Raw genomic sequence first — 13,764 nt, 5'->3', positions numbered from 1 at the left:
ATTAATGGGCTGGGCGAGGTGGCTCATGCCTGTAATCCCAGCGCTTTGGGAGGCTGAAGTGGACAAATCACAAGGTCAGGAGTTCGAGACCAGCCTGGCCAACATGGTGAAACCCTATCTCTACTAAAAATACAAAAAATTAGCCAGGCATGGTGGCAGGTGCCTGTAATCCCAGCTACTTGGGAGGCTGAGGCAGGAGAATCACTTGAACCTGGGAGGCAGAAGTTGCAGTGAGCCAAGACGGCACCACAGCACTCCAGCCTGGGCAACAGAGTAAGATTCCATCTCAAAAAAAAAAAAGAAAAAAAAAAAGATTGATTAATGGTCAATGGGCACATGAAAAAAAATGCTCAAGAAATAGAAAATGGAAAACATGTAAACCAAAATCACACCACTTCAAAAATTCTGTGATAGCTATAATCAGGAAGATGAAAAATAACAAGCGTTAGCAAGGATGCAGAGAAATTGGAACTCTTGTACATTGTAGGTGGAAATGTGAAATGATGTAGCTGCTGTAGAAATGTTTGGTGATTTCTCCAAAAATTAGACATAGAATTACTATATGACCAGCAATTTCCCTCCTAGGTGTATATCTGAAAAAAATAAAATTAGGGACTCAAACAAATATATGCATATCAATATTTTAGCAGTATTATTCACAAAGGTAGCAATAATACAAGCATCTATAAACAGAAGAATAAATAAAAGGGGTATATATCACAATGGAATATTATTCAATCATCAGAAGGAATGAAGCATTGATATATGCTACAACATGATTGAACCCTGAAAACGATATATTAAGTGAAATCAACCAGACATAAAGAAACATATATTTTAGAAGAGTGAACATGTATATGAGATATCTAGAATAGGAAAATTCATAGAGACATAATATAGACTAGAAGTTATCAAGGGCTGGGGTTAAAGCGAATTGGGAAGTTGTTGCCTAATGAGTACAGTAGAGGGTTTGGGTTGATAACAAATTTTGGAACTAGATAGTGGTGATGGTTGTACAACATTGTGAATGTAATTCGTGGCAGTAAATTGTACAAATAAAAAATATTAAAATAACAAATGTTATGCTATATGTATTTTACCACAATAAAAATATAGTTTAAAAAAGAAAATGTCTGCTTTTATGACTGATTTAATGATTATTAACATAGAGAAGAAAGGTAGGAAAACCTTGCCATTGATTTCTGTCACTCTTTTCTTTCAGTTTTTTTGCTCCCTCACTTCATAGTTTTATTCACTGTCCAATTTCCCTCAAAGTAAAAATAATGACAGTCATGACCCCAAATTGAGTCCTTATACTTTTCTAGCCACTACTTATTCTTCCTTTTTAATATTGAAGATAATTTGTTGTGTATCTACTAATAACTCCCCAATATTTACCTCTGACTTTGATCATTCTTCTAGATTCCAGATGTAAGTTTCCAGTTGATTGGTACAGAACTTAACCTTGTATTTTAATGAAAATTTCTAAATTGTCATCTCTGTTCTTTACTTTTAAATCTTCTGATGACACTCTTTGATTAGTCAGCTAATAGTGGAACAAATAATATAACTTACATATTATCCCAAGTACTGCTAATTTTCCACCTCTTTTTGCTATATTGGCCTATGTACAAACAGAATTTTTCTAACTATAAGTTTTTCTCCATTGACTGAATAAGACTCTCACTTTACCTTTAATTCCCATTCAATCTTGAACAACACATATTTCCAACCACACCAAACTTCACATACTCTTGCTAAATATTCTCATATATTCTTTTGCTCTTCTTGTTTTGTGGCCCTCTAATAATTCAGGCTCTCCAATTTTTATTACAGTTTAATTCATGCTAAACCCCTTTTATAAATTTAAAATTCTCTTTGTAGTTCTCCCTGAAATTTCTCAAAAACTATATTTTACTTTTATTTTCCAATTATGTTATTGTGTCATTAGTCCTGTTAGTTGGGATTTTTGTCATTGCTCTTTTTGTTTTCTTGTATGAATATCACCCATTTGATTCAGGAAGCAAATGCTAGTAAAGGCCAGACACTATATAAAAGTAGGTAAAATATTCTATGTTTTTCTGTGTGTTTTTCTATATTATTTTTATAAGACTTATCTAGACTTATCAGGTCTTTAAAAGACAAAAATGTACAGAGAACTATGGGAAAAGAAAAGTCAGTGTTTCTAGGGAGCAAAATATTATGATTGTTATAATGCCTTGTATTAACAAAGAGGGTATAGTTGTAAATTAAATGTAAAGCACAAAAGACACTTACTTTCATTCTGACCAAAGTCTCCTTATGTCATAATTATCTCTGATTTTTTTGGAGGACTTCTTGTTTCCACACTTACTTTCAGTTGTCATAAAATAGAAACTTCTTTGAATTTCATTTACTTTGGTAGTAATTTTAAATATCACCAGTAGATGCCATCTTTTGATACAAAATGAAAAAGAACTATATGTTTCATAACTTGAAAGTATAAGAAGATGATAGGTATTTAGAAGGGTAGATAAATAGATAGATGCCAGATAAATGATGGATGGAAGGAGGATAGATGGAACAATAGATAATTGCAAGAATTGATATTTACATATACACTTCCACATGGTGGGTCCTTAAGAAATACGTGTTGAGTGAATGAATAACTTAATTAATGATCTTAGGGATTGACAAATTAGATGGAAACTAGACAAGCAGGCCAGCAGGCCTCAGAAATGGTCAGAAAATAAGGTAGTTTTAGGGGATCAGGTAAAAGGAAAAACAGGGCATTAACAAATTAGAATTAATAGTTGGATCAGACTATGTTTGCAACAACTCCAGAATACCTGCCATTATGCAGAAGCTCACAGTGGTGGTTAAAATTGGTTGAAGGGGTTTTGAAAAGCCCTTTCATCTTATTCAGGAAGATAAGTCGTTGCCTGAATCTAGTCATAGTATCTGACATGCAGTTTCAGAATATACGAGGAACAAGAATCTTAGTCTACATCTCTGGAGAAATTGTACCCAAATGGGAAGTGGTTTAAATATATGTGACAAGAATCTAAAGACAGAGTGAGTAGAATTACCTAGCAATGCCCAGAGCATCGGAAGTATTCTTTTTCACAGTTGTATAACACATTTACACTAAGAGATTTTTCTACTGCCCAGCTGTATTAATATTCACTTATATTCTATCACTGGATGCCAAACCACACATGGTTCTACTGTAGTTTTATTAATTTTAGTATTTATTTTTTACCTTACACATAGAGATTACCACTTTAATCTAGGCTGGGTGTTCAAAATAAGTGAATAGTTGCCAGTGTTATAACACTTCATAGAAGAATCAAATTATTAATTAGCATTTTCTTCCCATCGGACCACTGGGCTTAAAGGTCAATTCCAAGACATTAATTTTTAGGAGTTGAATTAGTTAGACGTGATATTTACACTGCTTAGCATGGGCATTATTGTGTACATATCTTATTTACATTTTAGGCAGGTGTTAGAGGGTCTGCTTGCCCATACCACCTGAGAGTGTCATATCAGGAATTTCACTTGAGCGGCAGCAACACATCCTTGTCACTGCCTCTGTGATTTACTTCAACATCCATTATTTTAAGTGAATGGGAATTGTTGTCTTTATAAATTCTCACATAGTAATGCAAATATTTTTAGGGAAGAAAGTGGGTACTATTGTGATGTGTATATTTCTATTAGCACATACTGGAACATCACATTGAGTTGTTCCTTATTTTTGTTTTTAAATATTAACTCTGATAACAAATACTTTATTCTAATAACCGAGTGAATGACTCTGTAATACCTCATGCTAAAAACAATTTAAAGATTTAACAAAACTATAATACAAATGACAAATAATTTAAAATTTAAAAAAAGATCACTTAAAAGACATTTTTAAGAGCCAAAAATGTTCAAAAATATTTATTAAAATTTTGCTTCGATAAATGTATTATGGGTTGTATTTAAAAATATTAAATAATTAAAATTGTTATTCTATTATATAATATCAACTTACATTCTTAACTCTCAAGGCTGAGCCAATATTACTGCTGAAAATACAGAAAATGCAAGGTAGGTATCCAATGACTTGGAAAAATGGTGTTGAAATACATGTGCCATGAACTACCTGAAATTTTTCAAACTCAACCTCAATCAATCACATATAGATTGACAAAGATTATTCCAATAGCTGTAGAGGGTCACTATAATTTTTTTTTTTTTTTTTTTGAGACGGAGTCTCACTCTGTCGCCCGGCCTGGAGTGCAGTGGCAAGATCTCGGCTCACTGCAAGCTCTGCCTCCCGGGTTCACGGCATTCTCCCATCTCAGCCTCCCGAGTAGCTGGGACTACAGGCGCCTGCCACCACGACTGGCTAATTTTTTGTATTTTTTTTTTAGTAGAGCCAGAGTTTCGCCGTGTTAGCCAGTATAGTCTCAATCTCCTGACCTTGTGAGCCGCCTGCCTTGGCCTCCCAAAGTGCTGGGATTACAGGCGTGAGCCACCGCGCCTGGCCACTATAAAATATTTAAAACCAACTTTAAGTGCCAGTACCTTCCTCAGAGGCATTAGAAATATATTATGACCACTTTTTTCCTTAAAATGCACATTCATATGTCAATGTTTTATATGATTTTTAGATTCATTTAAAGTGAGATTATAAACCTAAGGAAGTATAATTGATTAACCTATCTGTAGGTTTACTAAGTTTCATGTAATTTTGTTTGGCTGAAATATGTGCTAATATAATTTTAATTATATCTCAATCTATGAGTTTTTTGTAGATCACAGTAGTTTACAGAAGTCACCTTTCTTATATTTAAAGATGGAACGGTGATAATTATAATTTTTGTGTAATTTTTAAATTTTAGATTTATATTATATAATTGCTTTCAGTACAGCCCCTCAGGGTTTTAAAATACAGATCTTTGGTATTGTAGTTCACCTACCAACTTTGCAGTATTACATTTGCATATTAACTTTAAACATAGAACATGACACTTGCCACATTACAGATAATTTGCATCATTAAATAAATAATGGAAATAATTTATATGTTGAAAAAATTGAATAATCTAAGTGTAACAAAGTCTGGGCACTTTGTAACATTAGGTCAATATGCTGCATTCTGGGATTTTATAAAGGTCAGACATGTCATGAGTGGACAACGACATATATTGGAACAATTCCACATAAAGAGATATGCAAATCCAGTGTAAGAAGCACAAAATGCTATTGTAGTTTGGCAAAAAGAAATTACTATCTATTTCATCTGCACTAGAATCTCATTTGATTAGCAATATTTCCATCAGCCCAAGACAATCCAGCCCCTAAATACCCAAAAAGATTGGAACTGTATTTTTAGGAGGATTTTTCGGGGTCGCGCTGAGTATAACTGTTCTTACCTTCATTTAGTCTTTGTGATGGCTAATTTTATGTGTTATCTTGGCCAAACTTTGGTGTCCAGTTGATTTGGTAAGTCTCATGCAATCCCTTGAAAGCTTTCGGAATAAAGACAGAAGTTTCCTGAAGCAGGACTGTAATATACAAACTCTTCCTGAGTTTCTAGACTGCCTGGCCTGCTTTGTGAATTTTTCTCTCGAGACTGCAATATCAACTCCAACCTGAATTTCTAGTCTGCTGGTCTTCCCTATGGAATTTAGACTTACTAGTCCCGGGTTCCTTAAAATCTTTCCTTTTCTTTCCTTTTCTCTTTCTCTCTCTCCTCTCTCATATATATAGATATAGATATAGATATAGATATAGATATAGATATATAGATATAGATACACACACACATATACATATATACACACATATATACACACATACATGTATTCATATATACATGTATTTTTTGTGTGAGATATATATATAAAAATGTATAGATCTGTACAATATGTATAAATATGTGGAGTATAAACATATACATAACACATAATATAGTCTAGATCCCTCTTTATGAACATTACTCCTAATGAAGATTAATTCTTCCTAGTGTGGCCTTCAAATGCCATTATTGTAAGAAAACTTTAGTACTACAGTTACACTGTAATGTTATAACACTGAGACTTTGTTTTAATGAGGCTCTTCAAATAAAGAGCACTTTCTGTTGCAGTAGGAATGTTCTAATCAATTGCCAATTGGCCTGTACGAAAGGTGCTTTCTAAGTGAAGACTGTTCATTACCATATTACTACAGCATATACTTTATAGAGGCTATCTTCATGGTAGCCCCATCTCACATGATGTGTCTAATATACTCATAATTTCAGATACATGAACACAAAAGCATATTTGTGCATCCTGGTTTTGTTTATGGCAATTCCTTGGACACTCTCATTTTGTTTCCACTTTTTCTGTTTTCTTTTTTGAGATGGTGTCTCACCTGTTGCCCCAGCTGGAGTGCAGCGTCATGATTATGACTCACTGCAGCCTTGAACTCCTGGGCTCAAGGAATCCTCCTGTCTCGGCCTCCTGAGTACCTGAGAATTTAGGTGCCTGCCACCCTCTCTGGCTATTTTAAAAAATTTCTTAGAGATGGGGCCTCATTATGCTGGTCAGGCTGGTCTGTAACTCTAGGGTTCCACCTGCCTCAACCTCCTGAGTAGTTGGGGTGACAGTCATAAGCCACTGAGACCAGCAGTTTCCACTTTTGTAGTGTCTTTTCCCCAACCTTATGTGTTATTCAGGTGTCTAGATTTTTGACGCTACTGACTTGTCACAGTGTCTTGTTAAACAAGCCAGTACTTTGGACTTGGTAACTGAATGTGGCTTTTCCTACTTTGCTCTTAAATGAATTATTTTTCATCTGGCTATGTAAGGTAAATTACCCATCTAAACAATGTCGAATCCTACATCAGCCACAGATTGCAATCAAATTAAATAAAAGACAGTGAGATATAAAAGCCATCATATTTAAAAATTTTATGTAAATTGAATATTATGAAACTCCAAATGGAAATGTGGCATGTGTAGATTACTGTATGCAAACAAACCTCCACAACGAATTTAATTTTTTATTATCAAATTTTTCTTAAGTAATAAACTTACTCAAGAAATATTTATTGATGACCATGCACTGTTCCTCATGCCTGTAATCCCAACACTTTGGGAGGCTGAGGTGGGTGGATCACTTGAGATCAGGAGTTTGAGACCAGCCTGACCAACATGGTGAAACCCTGTCTCTACTAAATATACAAAAATTATCTGGGCATGGTGATGCATGCCTGTAATCCCAGCTACTTGGGAGGCTGAGGCAGGAGAATCACTTGAACCCAGGAGGCAGAATTTGCAGTGAGCTGGGATGGTGCCACCGCACTCCAGCCTGGGAGACAGAGTGAGTGAGACTGTTTCGAAAAAAGAAAAGAAAAATAAATATTTATTGAATCGCTATAACTTCCAAATTCTACCAGCTTTTCATATATATATGAATAATTATATATATATATATATATATACACACACACATACTCACAGACATATATGACCTCCATTTCTGACCTTTTATAGATTCTATTGTGTGCCGGTTTCTTCAGGTTCCTGAGATCTGCTCCTTTCTGTTAGCATGGACTTGGACATATTCGCCATTCAAACTATTGGCAAAGACAAAAACGTCTATTTAAATTTAACTTATTCCTTTTCTTTACTTTTACATTTCTTCAAATTAAGTTAACATAAAGTCATTTTTACCAACAGAACAAATAAAATGGTACATTCTTTTGTACCAGGATTGTCACTTTTAGTATTAAATATGGGATAGTCATCCAAATCACATTTTTCTATTTTCTTCTCCTTAGTAAGTATAGAATGGAAGTCCCTTTTAATCAAGGAATTAGAACAGATACATATGTGTGTATTATATATACATATATATACACATATATATAAAATACACACATATTTATATGTATATATGTATATATACACACATATATGATATATATGATAACATTTCTTACTTTACTTTTATAGGGAGTATACTAGATTATGCAGTAAAAAATAACTACCTTTGTTAGGTTGAATGTTGTCAGTTTACCTAAATTAAATAACTTTTTGTTCATTCCAATACAAAAATTATCAACAAGTAGATATATCATTTATAACCAATTTAGAATTTTAAAGTATCATGGCATTATTATTATTTTTAAACAATACTGAATATGAACTCCTTATAAACATTCAGAACTCACACAATACATGTCATTTATAAAAGATGATTCATGGTTGGGCATGGTGTCTCATGCCTGTAATCCCAACTCTTTGGGAGGCTGAGGTGGCTGGATCATCTGAGGTCAGGAGTTTGAGACCAGCCTGGCCAACATGGAGAAACCCCATCTCTACTAAAAATAAAAAAATTAGCTGAGTGTGGTGGCTGGCGCCTGTAATCCCACCTACTTTGGAGGCTGAGGCAGGAGAATTCCTTGAACCTGGGGTGGTGGAGGTTGCAGTGAGCCAAGATTGTGTCACTTCATGCCTGCCTGGGCAACAGAGCAAGACTTCATCTCAAAAAAAAAAAAAAAAAAAGAAAAAGAAAAGAAAAAGAAAGAGATGATTCATTAATAATTTGTTTGAGATTAAAGGTGAACATTATTGTTTCTCAGATAATATGTGCAGTGGAAATAAGTCTGAATACATAATACTTTATGCAAAACAAGATCTATTTATGTCCCCCTTCTTCTTAATAGTAAAAAGTTAATGCTAATACATTTGGATCTCCTCCATCACGCTGCTGAGGTTGAGTCTAAGTTCTTGGGGATATGTAATGTAAAGAACTTAAGGACTAGTTATATGATCTTCGATGTCTCTTCTAACCTATGATAGCATCTCTGGAGACATTTTGAGTTGTTCTAATATCTTACCCTAGGTGTATGCAAGTCACTGTCGTATTTTCCCACGTTCTTACCTTTTTCCTAATCTGGCTAAAAATTAACTGCTTTCAGTGTTCTCTATGGTTCCCAAGTTTTATCTTTCTATTTTTGAAAAAGCACATCATATTCTGTGGCATTGTTTAAGATACTTTAGGATTTGTGTCCTACTATTTAAGATGCCCTGGCAACATGTTAATTCTCCAGGGCATGCTCAGGGGAGTCTGATTTCATCACAGATACAAGATATGATATGCCCTTTACACTCTAGGGCCTTGCCGCCACTTCATACTCTATTTAGGAGTAATATTTCCCTCATATTCAAACTTCCTACATCTATCTATCTCTCTATCTATCTCTCTATCTATCTATCTATTTATCATCTACCTGTCTATCTGTCTATCTATCTCTCTATCTCTCTACCTATCCATTTATCTCCCCTAGAGTCTTTTCTCAAGGACTCATCAGTATTACTTGCCTCTCATCCTACTCATTACTAACCTGCAACACAGAAAAGCCCATCAGGTAACCTGAGGGTTTGATAATTTAAATAACACCATGTTTTCTTCTAGCTCTGATATCTTCATCAGAACTTACTCCCTTTTCACAGGGCTTACACTTTCTAAGTTCCAACTATAAAAGTTTATATTTTCTATATTATCAATTGAATTACTCCTTTTCTGAGGAATGAATAAAGCCAGTTCCAATGTAGAAAAGTGAGAAAAATCAAGAGTAATAGAAAATCGAGTGTGAAGAAGAATTGGTTAATGTTTCAAAAACAGAATCTCACCATTCTATAAATTATTTTCCTAATGTTGCATATAACTATCAGATTTAGTTTAATGAACTGTCAGAAAGGTGGTTAAAGAGAAAATGCTCTCACGCATAGATCGCAAATCTAAAATTTATGTTTATCTTTAAAATTACTACTCTTATTGGGTCTCAAAAATATTTTCTGAATTCTTAAAATAGTGATTTTAGAATTCAGAAAACTCTCATGGTATTGCTAAGCCATTTAGTATGACTTTACTTTCCCAATCAAAAGAAATTCTGTTTTATATGAATATTGATTCAGGTCTAAGTCCTGTAGATAAGATTCTAACAACCTACATACACTTTATGGGTAAAAAATGGCAAGATCCATTTTAAGGCCCATAGTTAAATTGCTAATTTGAGAATTTAGCAGTCTTGAATATGCTAGGTTTTCAGCGACTGTGGGAATTTTTAATTTTAAACACTGATTGAAATGTTCTTAACAAGTTAGATAAGATACATTCTTTATTCCTTTTTCTGCTTTTTTTTTTTTACTTTTACTTGTTCTGATATATAGAAATTGTTTTCTCAAAAGTGTTTCATATGGTTTGTATGTTTTCTCCCCTCCAAATCTCATGTTGAAATGTGACCTTCAATGTTGGAGGTGGGTCTACTGAAAGGTGTTGGGTCATGGGGGTGGATCCCTCATGAATAGCTTGGTGCTGTCCTTGTGGTAATAAATGAGCTCTCTCACTGTTTGTGTTCAAGTGAGATCTGGTTGTTTAAAGCAGCCTGTCACCTCCTACCTCTCTCTCTTGTTCCTACTCTTGCTACTTGATGCACTATCTCTCCATTCACCTTCCACCATAATTCTAAGCTTCCCAAGGGCCTCAGCAGAAGCTCAACAGATGTGGGTGCCATGCTTTTAGAGCCTGGAGAAGCATGAGCCAAATAAACCTCTTTTCTTTATAAATTACCCAGCCTCAGGTATTTTTTTATAGCAGTACAAGCAAGCTAATATAGAAAATTGGTACCAAGGAGTAGGGAATTTCTATAAAAATATCTGAAGACGTGGAAGTATCTTTGGTAGTGGGGAACAGGCAGAGTTTGGAGGTCTCAGAGAAGACAACAGGGAATGAGAAAAAGTACAGAACTTCATGAGACTTGTTAAATGGTTGTGACCAAAATACTAATGAAAATACGGCCAGTGAAGACCAGGCTGATGAGGTCTCAGATGGAAATGAGAAAGTTATTGGGAATTAGGGCAAAGGTCACATTTGTTACACTTTAGCAAAGAACTTGGCTGAATTGTGCCCATGCCCCAGGACTCTGTGGAAGTTTGAACTTAAACAGTGATGACCTAACGTATCTAGCAGAAGAAATATCTAAGCAGCAAAATTTTCAGGGAAGCAGAGTATAGAACTTTGGAAAAGTCACAACTTGACCATGTGATAGAGAAGGAAAAATCATTTTCAGGATAGAAATTCAAGTGGCATGTGGTGCAACCACTTTCTATAGAGATTAGCGTAACTCTGTAGAGCCAAATGCTAATAGCTGAGATAATGGGAAAAAAGCGTCAAAGACATTTTAGAAATCAGTGAGGCGGTACCTTTCACCATAGACCCAGAAGCCTAGAAGAAAAGAATAGGTTTTAGGGACAGGCATAGGGCCCTACTGCCCTGTGTGACCTCAGGACCCTGCTCCCTGCATCCCTGCTACTCCAGTTCCAGCTGTGGCTCAAAGGACCTACAGCTCAGGCCACTGTTTCAGGGGGTGCAAGCCATAAGTCTTGGTGGCTTCTGTGTGATGTTAAGCCTGCCGGGGTGCAGAATGCAAGAGTTAAGGGAGCTTGTCAACTTTCACCTAAATTTCAGAGGAGATATCAGAAAGCCTGGGTGCCAAGGCAGAAACCCACTGCAGGAGCAGAGTCCCCACAGAGAGACTCTACTAAGGTCAGATCTAGTTGTTTAGAAGATTCTGGTATCTCCTCCCTCTTTCTCTTGCCGTGTGATGCACTGGCTCCCCCTTCATCTTCTACGATGATTGTAAAGCTTTCTAAGGCACTCAACAGAAGTTGAACAGATGCAGGTGTCATGCTTGTATAGCCTGTAGAACCATGAGTCAAATAAATCTCATTCCTTTACATATTACCCAGCTTCAGGTATATCTCAACAGTAATGCAAACAGGCTAACGCAGTGATCAAAGGGGAGTTAGGTAGAAGTGAGGCTTATGTATATTATTCTATCATTTTTGCTAAAAATTTTATAGCACATTCAATTAGTTATAGAATTGATCTTTTATGAGAAGAATAATCAAATGGAAATATAATAATCATATAAGTTATAGATAATTCATCAGAATTTTCTTCTTATTCTTTTATACCAATTGTGGTTTTTAATTTCCGGGTTTTCTCAAGAGGAAAGTATTTCAAATGCTCACCTGAAAACTGCAGAAAGAAAAAGAAAATCTCCTCATGTCACTTAAAAACTATCCAATGTTGTCTAATATAATCTGACTCTGTATGTAGATAAACTAGAAACATGTGAAGAATTGCTTCAATGAGAGTGCTCCAGATACCTATTGTGTTAACAGATCCTTTTCCTGTGTGAGCAGTGAAATAAATCTTCTCATCTTGAGGAATTACCAACAAATTATTACTCAAATTCCTACTAGCAGAATGTAACCAAACAATAGAAATAACAAAGGAAAGTATTACCTCAAGAGAGGAAGCATTGTTACCTTATTCATGAATTTCAAAAACAGCACTTTGCTTTTGTTCATTACATGTTCTCAAAAAATTGCTTTTTAAGTAAAAGCAAAGATTTAGTGAATGAAAATAAAATGACATGTTCCCAAAAGCCTGTTCAGTGTGAAACTTTTCCTAAGACTTCTAAATTTCCCATTTTTATAAATCTTCAGTTCTAAAATATAATTACTGTTATTAACTATATATAGAATATAACTATTGCTGAAGAGACAGATTTGATCATTGAAAAGTTCACAACTTATTTCATTTATTGTTGCAACTGATGCTGCCTTGAGTATTTCAATGTATTTTTTTAAAAATCCATATAATGCAAGATTGCTGATATAGGAATTTGAATAGTATTCAGTGTAGTTTTATAGAGAAACAGTCTCGATCTGGAAAAAGAACTTTTGAATGTCACATTTACATATGTGCTTGAAATTCAATATTGGCAAACAAAGCATGAGAATCAATATTTACTTTGAGCAGTCTTTGTCTTATCCACTAATATTTCCACAAAAATTTAGAGATTATATTAAGAAGTTGAAAAAATTCTTATCACAATTTAGCTGAAATGTTAACATAAAAATGATTTTTTAGAGTATGAATGAGATAAATACTTTTCTCATGCATTTCAATGCCATCTGTATTCTTCCGAAGTAGGGTTCTATTGAGCCAGAGAATAATGTAACAGCTGTCAGAGTTACTTTGTCTTCTTAATGCTCATATACTAACAACATGTCATTGACCGTTGCCTTCTCCATTGTGTCTGCTCTTCCAGAAGCACTCAAATAGTGAAGTAGCCTCTAAATTGCATCATCTCATGCTATTCACCATGGAAAACACAGAGAATATAACTTTGTTTTAACTAGATGTATCTAAGGCTATTCATTAAATATTAGGTAAAGCAAACAAACTCTGAAGACATTCCAAACTCTGAGTTTCAATGATTGTAGGAAAGTGTTAGATAACTTTGTGATTTAGCAGGTTTTATTAGAAAATGAGTAGTATGTGTGTTTGTATTGGATAATTTTGCCTTTATGATTTCTATATTGCTACTTTGGACTAGATAAAATAAAAATTACCTCAGTTTGGAATCTTCCAAGTGTTTTCTGGATCTTGCAAGTTTTCTTTTAAAAATTTTACTTCATCCATGAGCTTTTTATTAAAACTGGATTCATCCTTGAAAGCAGTGTGCTTGACATTTTCAAAAAAACTTGACATATAATAAAATTATAATATAATATAATATTTAAAAGGTAGGAATTCAGAATCAAATTCTTTTGGTCCAGTTACAGAGCCTCTCAAAGACCAAATTTTTCCTGTTTTAGACACTCAGGAGATAGTCCTACCTTGTAGAATTACTGTGAGGGGTAAATTACACAGTGAAAGCAA

At 34.5% G+C, this 13,764-nt stretch overlaps 1 protein-coding gene across 2 annotated transcripts in view; it reads left to right on the top strand.

Annotated features, from left to right (window-relative positions):
• The window catches only part of LOC134730442 (uncharacterized), a 325,205-nt gene that overhangs the window by 91,749 nt on the left and 219,692 nt on the right, over positions 1 to 13,764 (top strand). The window lies entirely within an intron of this gene.

This window comes from Pan paniscus, chromosome 4 (genome assembly GCF_029289425.2).
Source record: "Pan paniscus chromosome 4, NHGRI_mPanPan1-v2.0_pri, whole genome shotgun sequence".
Lineage (NCBI taxonomy): Eukaryota > Metazoa > Chordata > Mammalia > Primates > Hominidae > Pan > Pan paniscus.
Note: the sequence above shows the minus strand (reverse complement) of the source record. Positions and strands in the feature narration are given on the sequence as shown.